Source organism: Aethalodelphis obliquidens, unplaced genomic scaffold (assembly GCF_003676395.1).
Source record: "Aethalodelphis obliquidens isolate GAN/ISIS:26980383/991018 unplaced genomic scaffold, ASM367639v1 scaffold23, whole genome shotgun sequence".
NCBI classification, from domain to species: Eukaryota; Metazoa; Chordata; class Mammalia; order Artiodactyla; family Delphinidae; genus Aethalodelphis; species Aethalodelphis obliquidens.
In genome coordinates this window covers 2,727,126-2,743,489 of record NW_020837967.1, presented here as the reverse complement: position 1 = coordinate 2,743,489, position 16,364 = coordinate 2,727,126, and positions in this window count along the sequence as shown.

Below are 16,364 nucleotides of genomic sequence, written 5' to 3'. Positions count from 1 at the left end.
GTTTGAGAAAGGGCTTGTGCCAGACAGAATCTACCAAATATATTTAAAATTTTTTATTTGTATTCTTTTGAAAAATAAAAGGAAAAAGGAATCAAGTATTCACCTAGGAGACATAACTTGACTATTTTTTTGGTCTCATATAAACACATAGAAACAGGGGAAGCAACACACCTTCCTTCAGCAAATCAATAAATGTTTGTGTTGCTTAAAAGACCCAGCATATTTGAGATTATTGCCCATAATCGCTCTCAGTGAACATTTGCTACAAGAGTGGATGAACTCCGCTCATCAGATTAGCAAGATTCCAGAATCCACGAAGTGGGTGGAGTAAGAATATAGTCACAACAGAGGGAAAAACAAACAAACAAACAAAAATACGCAAACAGGCCCCAAACTGCTACTTAGTCATCGAAACTAGAAAGAGATGGTGGAAACATGAGGAAGGAAAATGCACCAGTTAATATCATAACACTGCTACAATGATCACTACTCACGACCGCAATTTGTCATGTGCTCTCTATAAACATTTGTAAAAGAACTTTACACGCAGTAACTTATTTAATATTCCCAACAACCTACGAAGTAACAAATATTATCCATAATTTACATTAAGAGGAAGCTGAGGCACAGAGCCATTAAGTCAGTTGCTCCAAATCATATAGCTAGTAAATGAGATTCAGGAGTCAAGTCCAGGCCAAAGTCCTATGTAATTTTCCAAGCCCAATCGTGGAAAGTTACAAAGACTTCTTTGCGGAAAGCTGCCCTGTCCACACCAGACTTGGTGCACGGCCAGTGCATGACAGGCACCAAGGAAGTTGCAGGCAAGGACTCAGGCCCCTTTGGCCAGCCAACTTTTAAGCATATTTGTGTTCCTAGCCCAGGTGTTTCCATTTTTAGGTCTCTTTATCTGGGCCTTTAGCCAAAGTCAGCTCTAGACACCCCTGTACCACTCCTGGCCTTCCCTCCCCCGCCCCCCCCCACCCCCCGCTATGTATCAGGGTTTATAAAACCGCCAGTGAGGAGCCAGCGCCTTTTCCTGTTTTTACCTCTTGCTTATAAATATCATTACAGTAAATGATTAAAAGCTTAGTTCTATCATTTAGGCTTTTTTTTTTTGAAGAAATATTTCATTTCTTTTTTAAAAAATTTTTTTTCAGCTCTCAATATGTTTTTTTTTTAATTTTTATTTTGTATTGGAGTATAGTTGATTAGCAGCAATGTGTTAGTTACAGGTGTACAGCAAAGTGATCCAGTTATAGCCATACCAGCATCCACTGTTTTCCAAATTCTTTTCCCATTTAGGTTATTACAGAATATTTGGCTGCTTCAGCGCCGGGCAGTTTAGATCTCTCTCCAGTTCCCAGCTGAGCTCCTGACAGAGGTCCATTGCATGTTGGTGTCTTTCCTCTACCTCTAATGGGTGTCACACTAGATGAAACACACATGCTTTAAATGCCAGAGGAAGGATTCTGATGAGCTGGCTCAGTCTTTCCTGGAGCCCCATACCTGGGTGTGGACTCTGGTGTTGGTCTTAAGGGGTCAGGGAGGTTAGCGAGAGAATAGGTTCAGGAATTCCCAGAATAGAAGTGTTGTCAGTGCACAGGTGCACTCAAAGCTAATTTGTTAGAGAAATACATGGTATTGGCAGGTGATGCTGGTCTCCTTCTGCCTCTATCATATATGAGATGCAATTAATAAGAATGTCATCTATTAAATTTAATGCTTTGCATCTGCCTCTCACTGTCACTGGGGAAGCCCTCTGCTGCCGTCACCTTTGAACTGGGTCTTGGCACACAGGTGAACATGACAAAAAGACTTCACTGGAGCTGAGATTTATTCTCTGATGATTCAGTAGTCTGCCCTTTGGCTCAAGGTCAAAAATCAGTGGAAAGACTCATTAATTAATAGAGTGTCTCTTTACAATTCTATTATAAGGGATTATTTTTCTTAAGTTAAATCTCTTATCTTGTATATTAGGATTCTTCAGAGAAACAGAACAAGTGGGGATATATATATATATATATATATATATATACACACACACATACACACACACACACACATATATATTAGACACATGGAAAATACAGATTTAACAGTAACGATAATAAATTTTTATAATAATGATAAATTACCCACCCTACCTCTGCCCAGATAAATTCACTATTGACATTTCAACATATATGTGCCCATGATTTTTAATTTAACATTATGTCCTGAACTTTTCTCCATTATTTACTGTTTATTATTATTTATTATATATGAAAATCACCTGGACTTCAATTCTTATTCATTGTAAATAAGAGATATAAGCTTTTGAAAATCAAGCATGCCGGGAAGTCAGGTACCTACAGCTATGAGAAGTTAGACAAAACTCACTTTACACCACCAAGAGCTTCTCATTTCCAACAGGAGGTAAATAAGGGCCCCAGGTCTGAGATGCCAGTTGTACCCACTTGCTGAGGCAACCAGTCATTTGAAACGGTCCCTGTTCTTTCTGCCCGGACCACCTTGTCTGTTCTAGTGTGGCTGCAACAGGCTTATCCATCAGCCGAGAAGCAGCATTCAAGGGTGGGCTATCCACATGCTTCTGATGGAAATGTTTTGGATTAACTGAAGAAAGTGAGACCAAGCTGAATTTCTCTAAGTGAAGTTCAACATGCTTCCATTTATTTATTTTTGGCCGCGCCCACGACTTGCAGGATCTTAATCCCCCAACCAGGGATTGAACGCAGGCCACAGCAGTGAAAGCCCGGAATCCTAACCATTAGGTCATCAGGGAATTCCCCAACACTTTTTTAAAGACATGGTTCTCAGGTATCATTCTGGTTCCTGTAAAAATCAATCTGTCACTTCTCCGGGCATACAGATGGCTCGTATGGGGTCAACTCACCAGTAAAAAAAAAAGGGAAACAAATAACATCTACCTTTTATGGAACTGTTTTCCGTGGCAGACCCTATGCTTCGTGCTAGGGGCTTTGATCTCTCTTAAGATGCACTCATTAACTCGGTGAAGGAGGCATTATTAAACACAGTTTTACAAATGTGACGATTATCGTCCAAGCAGGTTAAATAACAACTTATGCCATGTCACACAACCCTGGGATCGAGGCAGAACTTAAAACCATTGCAGTCTGGGTCCAGGGATTATTGTCTTTTCATACATCTAACCTGATCATCCTGTTGATATAACAGACTCATCCTGTAAGGAACTGGGTGAACATTCACAGGACATACCATTGTCAGGAACCCCAATAAATAAACAAATTAGCACCCTATTCCACACCCAAAAACTTTCAGGAAATTGAGTTCAAAGGCTTCTTTAAAAATTTACCTCATTTCAAGAAATATTATGATTAGAAGAGATCATTCAGGAATTTTCCCTGATGAAAAAATTAACTTAATATATAAACACTTTCACCAAAGGATTATTTATAATATGGCAACAAAAAGAAACTCTCCATTCTAAACAATGGATTAGTATACTCATAAGGGAGGATGCAGACAAACGTCAACAAGACTTTGTTAGAATATAGAAAATATTTATAACATTAAATTTAAAAAAGGCAAAACTGTGTCTATAGGCTGAGTTTAAAATGTAAAAACATATATATGTGTAACAACAGCCTGGAAAAGAAATCACCAAAATTTTAACAGATGTTCTCTCCAAGTGATAAGATTACAGGTACTTTTTTCCTGCTTATACTATTGGGCACGTTTTTTTTTTCTTTACTGAGCATATGTTGCATTTAAAAACAGGAAAAAAATTTCAATTTGCGACCACAAGCTGGTCATTTGTGCAAGTCTTTCTCACATTTTAATGTGCAAATGTTTACCTGGAGAATTCGTTTAAAATGTAGATTGTGATTCAGCCTGAGATGCTGAATTTCTAACAAGCTCCCAGGTTATGCTGATGCCGGTTTGGGGACCACACTTGGAGTTGGATTTCATGTCGAATAAGCAAGAAAGAATCATCGTAGATCCACTTAAATCTGAGAGTTAGAACCTATGAAGCTTCCCTTGCAAATTCTTTTCTTGAGAATCTAAGTCAGGAAGTTTTGCTTAATGGCTACCTAAATCTCTCCTGTTGCACTGTAAGCCTGTTTCTTTTCCAACTGTACTCCTCTCTGAACCAATTTTCAAATCCACAGTACAGCTCATGAGGTTTTCTTCTCCAGGGTAACTTTCCTTTGCCCCTGTTTTGAAATTTAATTCCATTTGTTCTGCTCATGTTGGCACAAAAATTGTCTCCAGTTAGTTTAATAAAACCATCACTAAAACAATTTTCTTGAGTAGTGTAATTATAGAGCTAGTAATTAGACTCCTCACTAAATGAATAGCCTAGTTAGATTACATTTAGACAAGCACCACACACCCCATTCCATTTTAATCACCCCTTGAATGCAATCCCGTTTGTTTGCAAGGAAGGGCTTTTAAAATGGTAATAGTAAGAGCATCATAGACACTCTTGGAAGATAATGCTGCCTCTAAAATTACGGAAATTTGACATCCACCACATTACCTGTGGCAGGGGTGGGAGGAAGGGAGCTTTCCCAGCATTTTGTCAATACGGTGGGGGTATCTTATCTTTCAACCTCTGCAAGTGGTGTGAGCATTCACTGAAGTCCGAGTTGGGACTCTCCTATGATACCTGCCACATGACATGGTCACACCATAAAGATGCACCTTTAAAGCTCGTGTGGTCTCCTCCAGGAAGTCTTCTTTGGTTCAGCAGTTTCTGGGTGGACCCTTGACTCTCTCTTTTGTTTGTTTTAGTGCTAGGTTTTGTATTTCAGCCTGCAACCTATTTACCTTCTCTATTTCCTCCAAGGCACCTGCAGTTTTCTCAAAGCACAAGTGATGCAGATTGCAGGCACCCAGATGCCCTTGGAGCTTTGCACTGTAAGGTAGCTCTCATAGGAGTCTACACGTGTCCATGGTGCTCTTTACGTGGACAGAGTCACATTGCAGAAAGTTCTGCTTTCTATCTAGGAATCAATCACCCAACTTTGCACCAAAGATAATATGACTTTGACCTGACTCATCATCTCCAAAGGATGGAGCATTCCCAATAGCTAATAGTCATTGGGCTACACACTTTATTTTTTATTTATTTATCTTTTTTGGCCATGCCGGCTTGTGGGATCTTAGTTCGCCCACCAGGGGCCAACCCCCACCGGGCCCTCCACAGTGAAAGCACAGAGTCTTAATCACTGGGAATTAAGACTCCAGGGAATTCCTGTACTACGTGCTTTAGACGCATCCTTCCAGTGGATCTGTCCAGGGGAAAAGCTGGGCAGCTCAGAGAGGGTATGTAATTTGCCCGAGTTCAACCAGCTTAGAAATGGTAGAGAACAGAGTGAAAGCTATGCTTTCCTGTTGGGAAAAGTGTGGGTCCAATAGCATCCCTGAGTTCCCCAGGCGCCTCTCACTGGCTCTTCAATTTGAGACCTTTGTTTCCTTATCTGTGCAATGAGAATAATTGTACCCATGCCACTTACATCTTAAGGGTGTGTGTGTGTGTGTGTGTGTGTGTGTGTGTGTGTGTGTGTGTGTGTGTGTGTGTGTGTGTGTGTATTACATGAGATAAGGTTTATAAAAGCAATTTGTAAAATGGAAAATGTTATCACATGTAAATTATTATTGTTATGACTTAACCAGATCCAGGACATGCATTGCTTAATAAACCAAGTTCATCTCTGAAGTAGTTGAAGTGTCTTATGTTCTATCAAAGAAAATAGTCTTATACTAAATACTAATATTATTCACGTGTTATAGTTAACTTGTTAAAATGTCATAGTCCTATCAGGAAGAGGCTTCCGTAGACGTTGTAAGCCTCCTTTTACATTTTATTTTTTATCCTGGTTTTAATTTGCATGCTTTCAGTTCCCTCTTCAGTAATAGAATTACTCTGTTCTCGGCTGATTGATTCTAGGAATTTGTGAATGCAGCCAAACTAAAACATATTTGCATTTTTAAGGCTTGAAATGTTCTTTCAGTTTTGAAAATGAGTTTAAGGAAATGTATGACTTTTTTGAACTAATGGCAAATTACATTAATAAAATTCATACCTGCTGTGGGCAACGATGATTCTGTATCAAAGGGAAAGTAAATCAAAGGCTAAATTCCTCACTCTCTAATTGGTCATATCTCCCACTCATTTCAGTAGGAATATTTACTGTTCCGGATTATAATATTGAGGCATAGAACAAACAGTTCTCCCTTTTAAGTTGCTTCTCTCTCTCCAGCCTCTTCTCTTTCAGAAGCTCCTGCTGTTGACTTTGGTTCCCTCCTTTCACCAGCCACACGGCCATCAATGAATGTTTTCTCGCCACATCTGTTCGCGGTACAACATACACTCACAATCTTGCAATTTTCATTTTCCTTAAGAAATGTGTTTAATTTGTTTGAAATTGTGTTGGCTGATGGCTTAACACCAGTCACATTTTTAAAAAGAACTTGAAAGAAGCTGGCATGGAGTGAGACATGAGGTTGAAATTCTGATGTCTTTTCCATAAGGGCCCTTCTATCTGCAGACCCTAGCACCATCTGGCCAAAGTTATAACCTGCTAGCCCGGTGCCCTTGAAGCCAACCCAAGTCAGGAAGAGTTAGAAATTATATGATCTCTGATGACATGGATGACTCTAGATAGTTTTGACGTAGTATGTGCTCTAAGGGGACCATAAATCCAAGTTCATCTGAGGCTGAACCAATTAGGAATCATAAGATAAGTTGGCAAATATTTACGCTAATAGAGATGCATGTCTCAAGTATGTACTTCCCTTGAGCCCAAACTAAAGTCTACAGTTTCTAATCTAAATTTGCCCCCAAAGAGATCGCCTTCTGATTTTTACAAACAATCCTATCTCTAATCTATTGTCACAGAAGTTTCTCAGAATTGAAAATGAGTGATAGTTTTCTTGCTGTTATTTCACCATATGTCATGTTAGAATTCGCTCAGTCAACGTTTTCATAAGCATGCAACACTGATGGACGACAAAGCATGTAAAGTAATTCAGCACAAAAAGCAGCCTGTTTTGAGAGAAAAACTCTCAGAGTAAGTCTAGTTAGAGATGCCAAGCAAACTACCAAATAGAGGAAGACATTTGGCCAATCCACACCAGGGGGTGAGGATATTTAGTAGAAATATTTCCGGTAAGTATAAAAGAACAAAAGATCACAAGAGACCATGAATAGCTTAGCAAATATATCATCAGAAATGGGTAGTCTCCAGAATTCAAATCAAATCAATACAATTCAATTCAATGCACCAAGCATTCACTTAACAAATGCTACATGCAAAAACACGGTGGTAGGGGATCTAACATTTAATATACATATCACCTCAAACGTAAAGTACTTATACCTAGAAGGGATAATTTGGAAAACTTATAAATGAATACAAACACAGCTTTCAATAAGATGATCGAAAAGGTAATTGGTTATTAATTTAGATAACTGGATTTGAATTTCACCAGGTCATTAATTCTCTTTGTTTCCACAATGATATGTGGGGATGTTAAGACCGCTTAGACCACTGGACCATTTAGAAATATTGTATGTGGAAGAACTTTATCGTGTTTAATCGGTCTCTCTGGGAATAAACTCATGGGCAGGAACTGAAGTGCTCAATAAAAACGTGACAGGATAAATGAACATGAAAATGGGCTACCGGAGTTCTAAGCTTTGTGCTTGGTTGGAGAGATACAGAAAGGACTCTTTAATAAGATAGAGTTTAATATTTCTGTGAAGGATGGTGTGTGTGGGAATTCCAGAGATGTGAGAGCAGAAAGTGAGCAGTACATTCTGGAATTTGGTTGGAGTGCAGAATGCAGAAAAGAAATTACTGAGAGGAAAGAATGGAAAAGAAATTTGTCCTTAATTAAGTAGAGTGGAACCACTGTTCTTGGGTAACTGAGTGACATAATTAGTGTTGGGGAAAAAAGAAGAATCTGGAAGTAACATATAAGTGATGATAGAGAGAAGGCAGGTGGAGTATCAGGAAGCTTTAGTCTACAGGGGGAACAGCAGGTTCTTAAATTACTGTGGAAGTAGTCATGGGAATTACAGGGAAAGAAAGATATGGAAACGAGTGCTAAGTTTTGCTTAAATTTCATGAACAAAGATGAAGGAGGGCTGTGATAAAGACAATAACAAAGGTGACATGTATCTGTGTAGCCTTTTACAATTTACAGATACAGGTAGAGGCCATCTTCTGAAGAGCCTTGATGGTTAGGATGGGTCTCTACTTCTGGGCAGATGTTTGAGGTATCCAAGCTCCTCATGAAAGAAGATGAATCTGGCAGCAGTGTATATATAAGTATATAAGTATGTGTGTATATATATATATATATATATATATATATGTAACTTTTATATATATATATATATATACATACATACATATAAGTATAACTTATATAAGGACACTAATCCTATCATGGGGGCTCCACCCTCATGACCTCACCTAAACCTAACTAGTTCCCAAAGGTCTCACCTCTCAATACCATCCCCCCTGGGGATTAGGGCTTCAACATATGAATTTGGGGGGAATACGTTCAGTCTACTATATATATAGAAAATACTTATTATATATAATATATAACTAACACACACTACACATAGTTATACATATAATATATATACGCTATATATATTACATATAAGTTAGAGGCCAACCAAATTGTGTTAGGTCATAATTTATTATGAAGATAACTCAGGGCTATAAGGCCAATCCCAAGGTTTTAAGCTTTCGGAGGAGGCTTTGGAGTGTGGGAATGGCTTTTGTCACATCACCGGGGGCAGAGTTAAGGTTTTGAGAAGTAGACTATAGCCTTCCTACTTCTTATGGGGAACTTGGGCACAAAAGCCAGAGTCCAAGAGCTTGTGGAATTCAAGTGGTGGGAGGGGCTTGAGGGGAGAAGGGAAACGTCACTGATACTCCTACACGTGTGCACCTACTACTTACCAGGCACTGCACACAGCTTATTATTTTGAAAGGTAGGTTTTATTATTATTCAGGGGTGGTGAAGCCAACAGGTCGCGAGACGATGGCCATGGAAAAGATTGTTACTGTTGTCAAGGTGGAGGGGGCTTACAGGGCCACGTGGGACAGCTCCAGGGTCCATCTGGAGGCAGGGAGTGGGAGGGGACGGGTGAGCAAGAGCCTTCACTGTGGTTTCTGTGGGAAGAAAGGAGTGAGGTGGGGTAACAGGCTGAGGACTGGCTAGTCTGAATCATTTCTGTGGGCTCTGGGCACAGGGGCCACCCCTAGTTGTCTGGTACCTGGTCCTGGTGTGATTAGAGCAGGTGAATAGTGGCCCTGGGGGTGAGAGCCCCGTAGAGGGGGTGGTTGCAGTGTCGGCTTTGATCGGTTGTTTTGTGTTTGAAAGATACACTCCCAGGTAAGCTGTTTGCTATTTCTAGGAATTAGCCAACCCCAGGAAGGGCAGTCAGCTGGGCCCCAGGTGCCACAGCATCCGAAATACAGAAAATAAAAAGGCAAGATGAATCCAGTTATCTTATTCTAAAATGTGAACATTTGCACAATACAATTGTCCAGTCGTTTGTGACAAACAATCATTCCCATCCATAGAAGAAGAGAAGACAAATTGAATCCTTGCAGTGAAAAAGGAAAAGTAAAACAAAGATGCACCCCCCCCAACTGTCATTCGTGCCACGGAACTACTAAATAATGGGAAAAAGTAGAAATTAACACAAACCAGAAAAACTGCACGAGATTAGAGCCCCCTTCTATTCACACACATAGTGTACTCTAATAAAACCACACAACCCACACAAAGATGCCTTTAAAAGTGTTGTCATTAATTTGCAAAAACACCTCCTCTACCTGTGTTTCAGCAAAGGGCAGAAATTTTGCTCTGAGTGTCTCCTAAAAGTTTGGGGACTCTTTATGTAAGAACTTGTTCTCTTCACGTTCATGAAACTCTTGGACAAATCTTAGGGGAGCGCCGGTGGTGGGGATGGCAGTGTTAACTGTAAATAGTATTCATTTTTGTTTGGGTGACATTGGCTTCTTGAGATGAAATCAACAAGCTTTACATTGAAAGGACTTTTTAATTTAAAAAAAATAAATTTATTTATTTATTTTTGGCTGCGTTGGGTCTTCGCTGCTGTGCGCGGGCTTTCTCTAGTTACGGTGCGCAGGGGCAACTCTTCGTTGAGGTGCGCAGGTTTCTCACTGCGGTGGCTTCTCTTGTTGCAGAACATGGGCTCTAGGCATGTGGGCTTCAGTAGTTGTGGGGTACGGGCTCAGTAGTTGTGGCTCGCGGGCCCTAGAGCGCAGGCTCAGTAGTTGTGGCTCACAGGCTTAGTTGCTCCGCGGCATATGGGATCTTCCCGGACCAGGGCTCGAACCCATGTCCCCTGCATTGGCAGGCAGATTCTTAACCACTGTGCCACAAGTTAAGTCCCAGAAAGGGCTTTTTTAAAAAGCAAAAACGTTTTTCCATTCAAATAGAAGAAAAGACGTGGCACCCCAGCCTGGTGCTCCAAATTACGGTTATGGAAAATTCATTGTCATTGTCACTTATTGATTCCAATGCAAATGTTTTAGGTGAGAAGTCAAGCCCCAACTGGGGATCCTCTTACTCCTACATGCCAACACCTGCATCCAGCCGGGCGCAGTGCACACACCCAAATCTTGTCTTAAAAGTAGTCTCTGGGGCTTCCCTGCCGAAGCAGGGGACACGGGTTCGTGCCCCGGTCCGGGAAGATCCCACATGCCGTGGAGCAGCTGGGCCCGTGAGCCATGGCCGCTGAGCCTGCAAGCCCAGAGCCTGTGCTCCGCAACGAGAGAGGCCACAACAGTGAGAGGCCCGCATACTACAAAAAAAAAAAAGGGTAGTCTCTGCAAACGTTTGAGTCTGATCTGAAATTTGCAAGTCACTGGTATGAAAGAGTGGTATAATAATGTGTGATGTGCACACACTTTGAAGGAGAAAAAGAGCAAAATATAGTTTCAGTGGTTTGCAATGCTCAGAAGCAATCATTGGACTGATGTAGGATAACACCCCTGGGGGTCTTCCTGTGTGATACCCAGATGTACGGAACTACATGACACCTGATGGCAAAGATCTGACTCAGCGTACAAGCAAACCAGGGGTGCAAATTCTACTGTCTTTTTTTTTTTCTGAATATAGTAATCTGTGGTAACTTTTGTTGGTTCATTTCTATAATCATAGCTGCCTGTTACAGATTAGCTTTGGTGGCATTTAAAGGTTAAAATCACTCAACTTTCCAATAAATTTTCTTTATTTAAAAGTGTCTTTTTAATCTGAAAAGAATATATATGTATACGCATATATATCTATAACTGAATCACTTTGCTGTACACCTGAAACCAACACAACATTGTAAATCAACTGTACTTCAATAAAAAGTTAATTAATTAATTAAAAAATAAAACAAAAATGTCTTTTTAAAACATAAAAATGATAATCAGAAAAATAGGGCTATAAAATTATGTTTTCAAATTATCTTTAATAGCATTTAAGAGTGCTCTTAATATGTTAGGACAAGCCATAGCAAAATACAAAAAAATGTAAAAATTGTAATGTTGAATGGTTTGTTTTATTATTGTTTAAAAAAATAAAATCCATATTCTCATCACAAGAAAAAAAATTTGTAAATATGTGTGGTGACAGGTGATACCCAGACTTACCGTGGTGATCATTTTGCAGTGGATATAAATACAGAATCATTATGTTGTGCACTTGAAACTAATATGATGTTGTATGTCAATTACACCTCAATAAAAAAAAATAAAGCCCATATATATGTAGAAAAAGACTAAAATACTTCAAAATGATTAAAAAAATGGAAAATTTCCTTTTGAAGCAAAATACATTAATTTGGAAAATTCAGAAAAGCATAAAGAAGGAAAATATTCATATTTCCATCATTCAGAGAAAATCCCTGTAAATATTGGGTGTAATCTTTTTCAGCATTTTTCCTATTTGTCCTCTCTCTCTCCTCTCTTTCTTTGATAGTACATCTGTCATCTTATACTCTATTTTTCTCCGATTAACTTAATGCCATCAAAATTTTCCTATGCAATAAAAAATTCATGGCATCCCCTTTTTTTTTCTTTTTTTTGCGTTATGCGGGCCTCTCACTGTTGTGGCCTCTCCCATTGCGGAGCACAGGTTCCGGACGCGCAAGCTCTGGACGCGCAGGCTCAGCGGCCCAGCCGCTCCACATGTGGGATTCTCCCGGACCGGGGCATGAACCCGTGTCCCCTGCATCGGCAGGCGGACTCTCAACCACTGCGCCACCAGGGAAGCCCCATGGCATCACTTTTTATAGCTTTAAAGAATAGTCTATCATATGGTATACCCTAATTTTTAAACCATTCCCTGTTTTACTGGCTTATTTTTTCCAATTTCTTACTAATTTAAAATAACAATGCAATGATTATCCTTGTACGTAAGTTTCCCTGTGCACTGCTATATTATAACATGGGGTAAAATATTAACAAGGTTTTTTTTAATCCTTCAAGGTATCCAACACTCCTTCCTTTTTTGTCAATATCAGGACCAGGAGAGGGCGCTGTACCAGCTCAGCGGATGCCGCTCTGAAGGGAGAGGGCTGTTGGAAGACACCACTGGTCAGAACATTTCAGCCCAAGTCAACTGGGAAGATGCTGACTAACAGAGACCAATGGGGTGAAGGACGAAGCAGGAGGTTGCCTGGGGAGGGGGGTACCCCTTCCCCTCCCCCAAAGTCCTGCTGCATCTCACCTCTCCTCTCCCCTTCCGAGATCTGAAATGTGCCGGGGGGGAATGGGGCAGGGGAGACTCTAGGATTAATAAGTTTAAATTCAAAATGCCCAAAAAACAGAAGTGACAGATTTTAACTGAAATTAACTGGATCACATTATCTGATTTCAGGAGGTATAGGAGATAGATATTTAGTCATAGAAAAATAAAAGAGGTGTTGGGGTTTTGTGGTTATTGGGGTTTTTTGCACCCTTCAATTTTATGATCTGTGAAAATATTATATACTTAGTAGAGTTCTTTAAATGTCACATTTCTGAGTCAAGTGGTAAAAATGTTATGCAGGCTCTTTATATATGCTTTTAATTTCTTTCCCGAAAAGCTCTGCTAATTATTCTTCCAAGACACAAGCTCAAGAGTACTGAGTATTACAGTTATTTAAATATTTTCCAATTTGATTTTAAAAAGGCAAAGTTAATTGGGATACTATATTGTCATAATTTTTAGTAATTTCTATTTCTTTTGTGAACTGTATATTCATGTACTTTGCTCATTTTATATCAGGAGTATTAGTTCTTTTCTTATTGATTTAAAAATAATTTTAACATGGTATTAAAGATACTAAGTTTTCCTATCATATTTGTTATGAATATTTCTCCCAATTTGCTACTGGCGTTTGAATTTTCTTTACGAAGTCATTTCACATACCCAAATTTAATGCTTTGGAGAGTCAAATATATTTATTTGCCTTTGCCATTGCTTCCATTCGCTTTGTATTTTTAATAGTCTTGCCCATATTTTGTTATTTTCCATGGCTTCATTTAAAAATATTTATTCTGTAATTTTTAATGCATATAATGCACCTAAAAATTATTTTGATGTGTCGTGTGTGATGGAAGGTGAGAAATCTAAGTTTTTTCAAACATATAATTTTACTGTTAAATAATTCATAAACTCAATTATTTTACAAGAGTTTATTAAATGCCTACTGTGTGCAAAGCACTATACTAGGCTTTGATCACATGGTAACCAAAGTATAAAAATTTTTAAAAATTAAAAAAAGACAATTTTTCTTTCATGAGCTTACAGCCTGATTGGGGAGATAGTTATTAAGTAAATAAATATATATTTGTGAATTGTCATTTGGGCTGTGAAAACAAAGAATAAGGTAGGCAGAGAATAATGGGGGAACCTAACTTTGACTGGGGGTAGCAGGAGGCTTCCCTAAGAGATTGACATTTGAGTTTCACTGTTCATATGCTCATTTCACGCATACACTAAATTCTGTTTCACTGCAGTCTCTTCTGGGCCACTGATCGGTTTGTTTGTTTAAACCAGTCCCACGCTGCTCCAAGTAATCAAACTATGATGTGTTTCAATATTCGTCTGAGAAAATTCTTCCTCGATACAATTTTCAGTTTAGTTTTTGTTGGTTGGCCTGGAAACCCATATGTCCACTGTGTATCAATCATTACCATGAAACAAAACCAAAAAGAAGCCAGTTGCATGAACAGGAAGAGTTGTTTCCTCTTGGTGCAGATGAGGGTTTTCATCCTCCAGTTCAGATTTCATTTGTGACTTCTCTCCTCTGAGCAGCAGTTGGCAGACCACCTCTCCTTCCCCTATGCCCCTTTCACATGGCTCCTTATGCACTAGGATGGCTGGTCCTCCCTGAATTGCTCCCTACCCCCACCTGTTTTTTTCTTCTTATTCTTCTGCAGTATAATTGTTTTGTTCTGCCCAGACTTACAAGCCACATTTTCAACCAGCTCAAGAAACAAGGACATTCCAGTTCCTGGGACAACACTTCTTAGGAGAGAAAGGGGATTACAAAGCAACAACAACAAAAATCGTCAGAAAAGAAATTCTCCAAGTTCCCACTTTCTGTAAGATTGCTCTTTCTTAGGATGGAAGAATGGATCATGTAGCAATGATGTTGGTTGCCTATCCAATACTCACCAATATTCTTCCTTATTAACCAAGCCCTATTTTTATTTGGAGCATCAATGCACCTGAGTCCCAGCTTCCATTACAACTAGGCAACCTCATTCTGTCCATGAGATGTGAGTAGAACTTCTGGAAGAGCTGCTTAACAGGAGACAATAACATGAAACTACCATGACCATCATGGACCACTTTACTTCAGACTTCTTAGATGTGTGGGTAAATTTTTAAGTATTTAAACATTGTTACTTTGAGTTTCTGTACATATAGCTGAACCCCACCCTAACAGATGTAGACCAGCAGAGTTCATTGACCTCTGTTCCTAACCAAGAAAAATCACCAGGGCCAAATGTAAGGATCTGCAGAGAAGTTGTGGTTGTTGTCATAATGGTTTTTGAAAAGGCAAAGCTGAAACAAAATCCCATTACATTTTTTTTTTTTTTTTTTTTTGTGGTACGCGGGCCTCTCACTGTTGTGGCCTCTCCCGTTGCGGAGCACAGGCTCCAGACGCGCAGGCTCAGCGGCCATGGCTCACGGGCCCAGCTGCTCCGCGGCATGTGGGATCTTCCCAGACTGGGGCACGAACCCGTGTCCCCTGCATCGGCAGGCAGACTCCCAACCACTGCGCCACCAGGGAAGCCCCCCATTACATTCTTAATAGCACAGTGCTTTGCTTTGGGGGTACTCAAGGCTCTTATGGAAAGCACTTAGATTTTTTAATTGAGTGCCTATCAATGTAAGCATTTGGGAATGCTTCTATATTAAGTATATGAGTAATGACCTTAGCAGAGAATTCCAATTTTATTACCAGTGCTCGACACCAAAAGCAAAGAGGATGTATTTCAGTGAAGTGATGGGGTAGGCTTCACAGGCTCCCCTGTCACTGGTCCAATTTATCTCCCAACCTTTCAACCATTTTACATTCTTCTAAAATGTTTGATGCATAAAGAATAAGGTCCAGACCTTATAAGCCTAGTATTCAGATACAATATGCTTCTTTCTTAACTTTCAGCCTCCTTTCCTGATATCCCACACACAAGATTAAGACATATTTGACTACTCACTGTAATATTATTTCATGTTTCTTTACCTCTGCTTCTATCCTCTTAACCTGCAATGCTTTTATCTCAAGCACTCATCCATCCTTCATCCATCCATCCATCCATCCATCCTCCATTCATACGTACACTTAACAAATCTTTATCGAGCACTTGCTATGTATCAGGCAAGTACTGTGATAGGTGTTAGGATTAACGCAACAAAGTAGTTATGGTTCCAGTCACTAACAAAATTCCACTTATCACCGCCCCCGCAAGACTGAGCTCAAAAGCCTCCCCGACCTCCATCTTCTTCCCAAAATTTCCTTGGCTATTGTTGGCCCTTTGCATTTTCATGTAAATTTTAAAATCGGCTAATCAATTTACAAATACACACATATGCAGTCTCCTGTCATCACACGAACCATAGATGAATTTAGGGAGACTCGCCCTTTTTACAATGTGAGTCTTCCAATTTACGAAAGTCAGATCTCCCTCCACGTATTAGGTCTTTTATTTCTCTTGAAAAGTGCTTTGTAGTCTCAGTATACAAGTCTCACATATTTTTTAAAAGATTTATTCCTAGGTATTTAATGTTTCTTAATGCTATTACAAAGGATATAACTGTAAGACTTCATTTTCTCT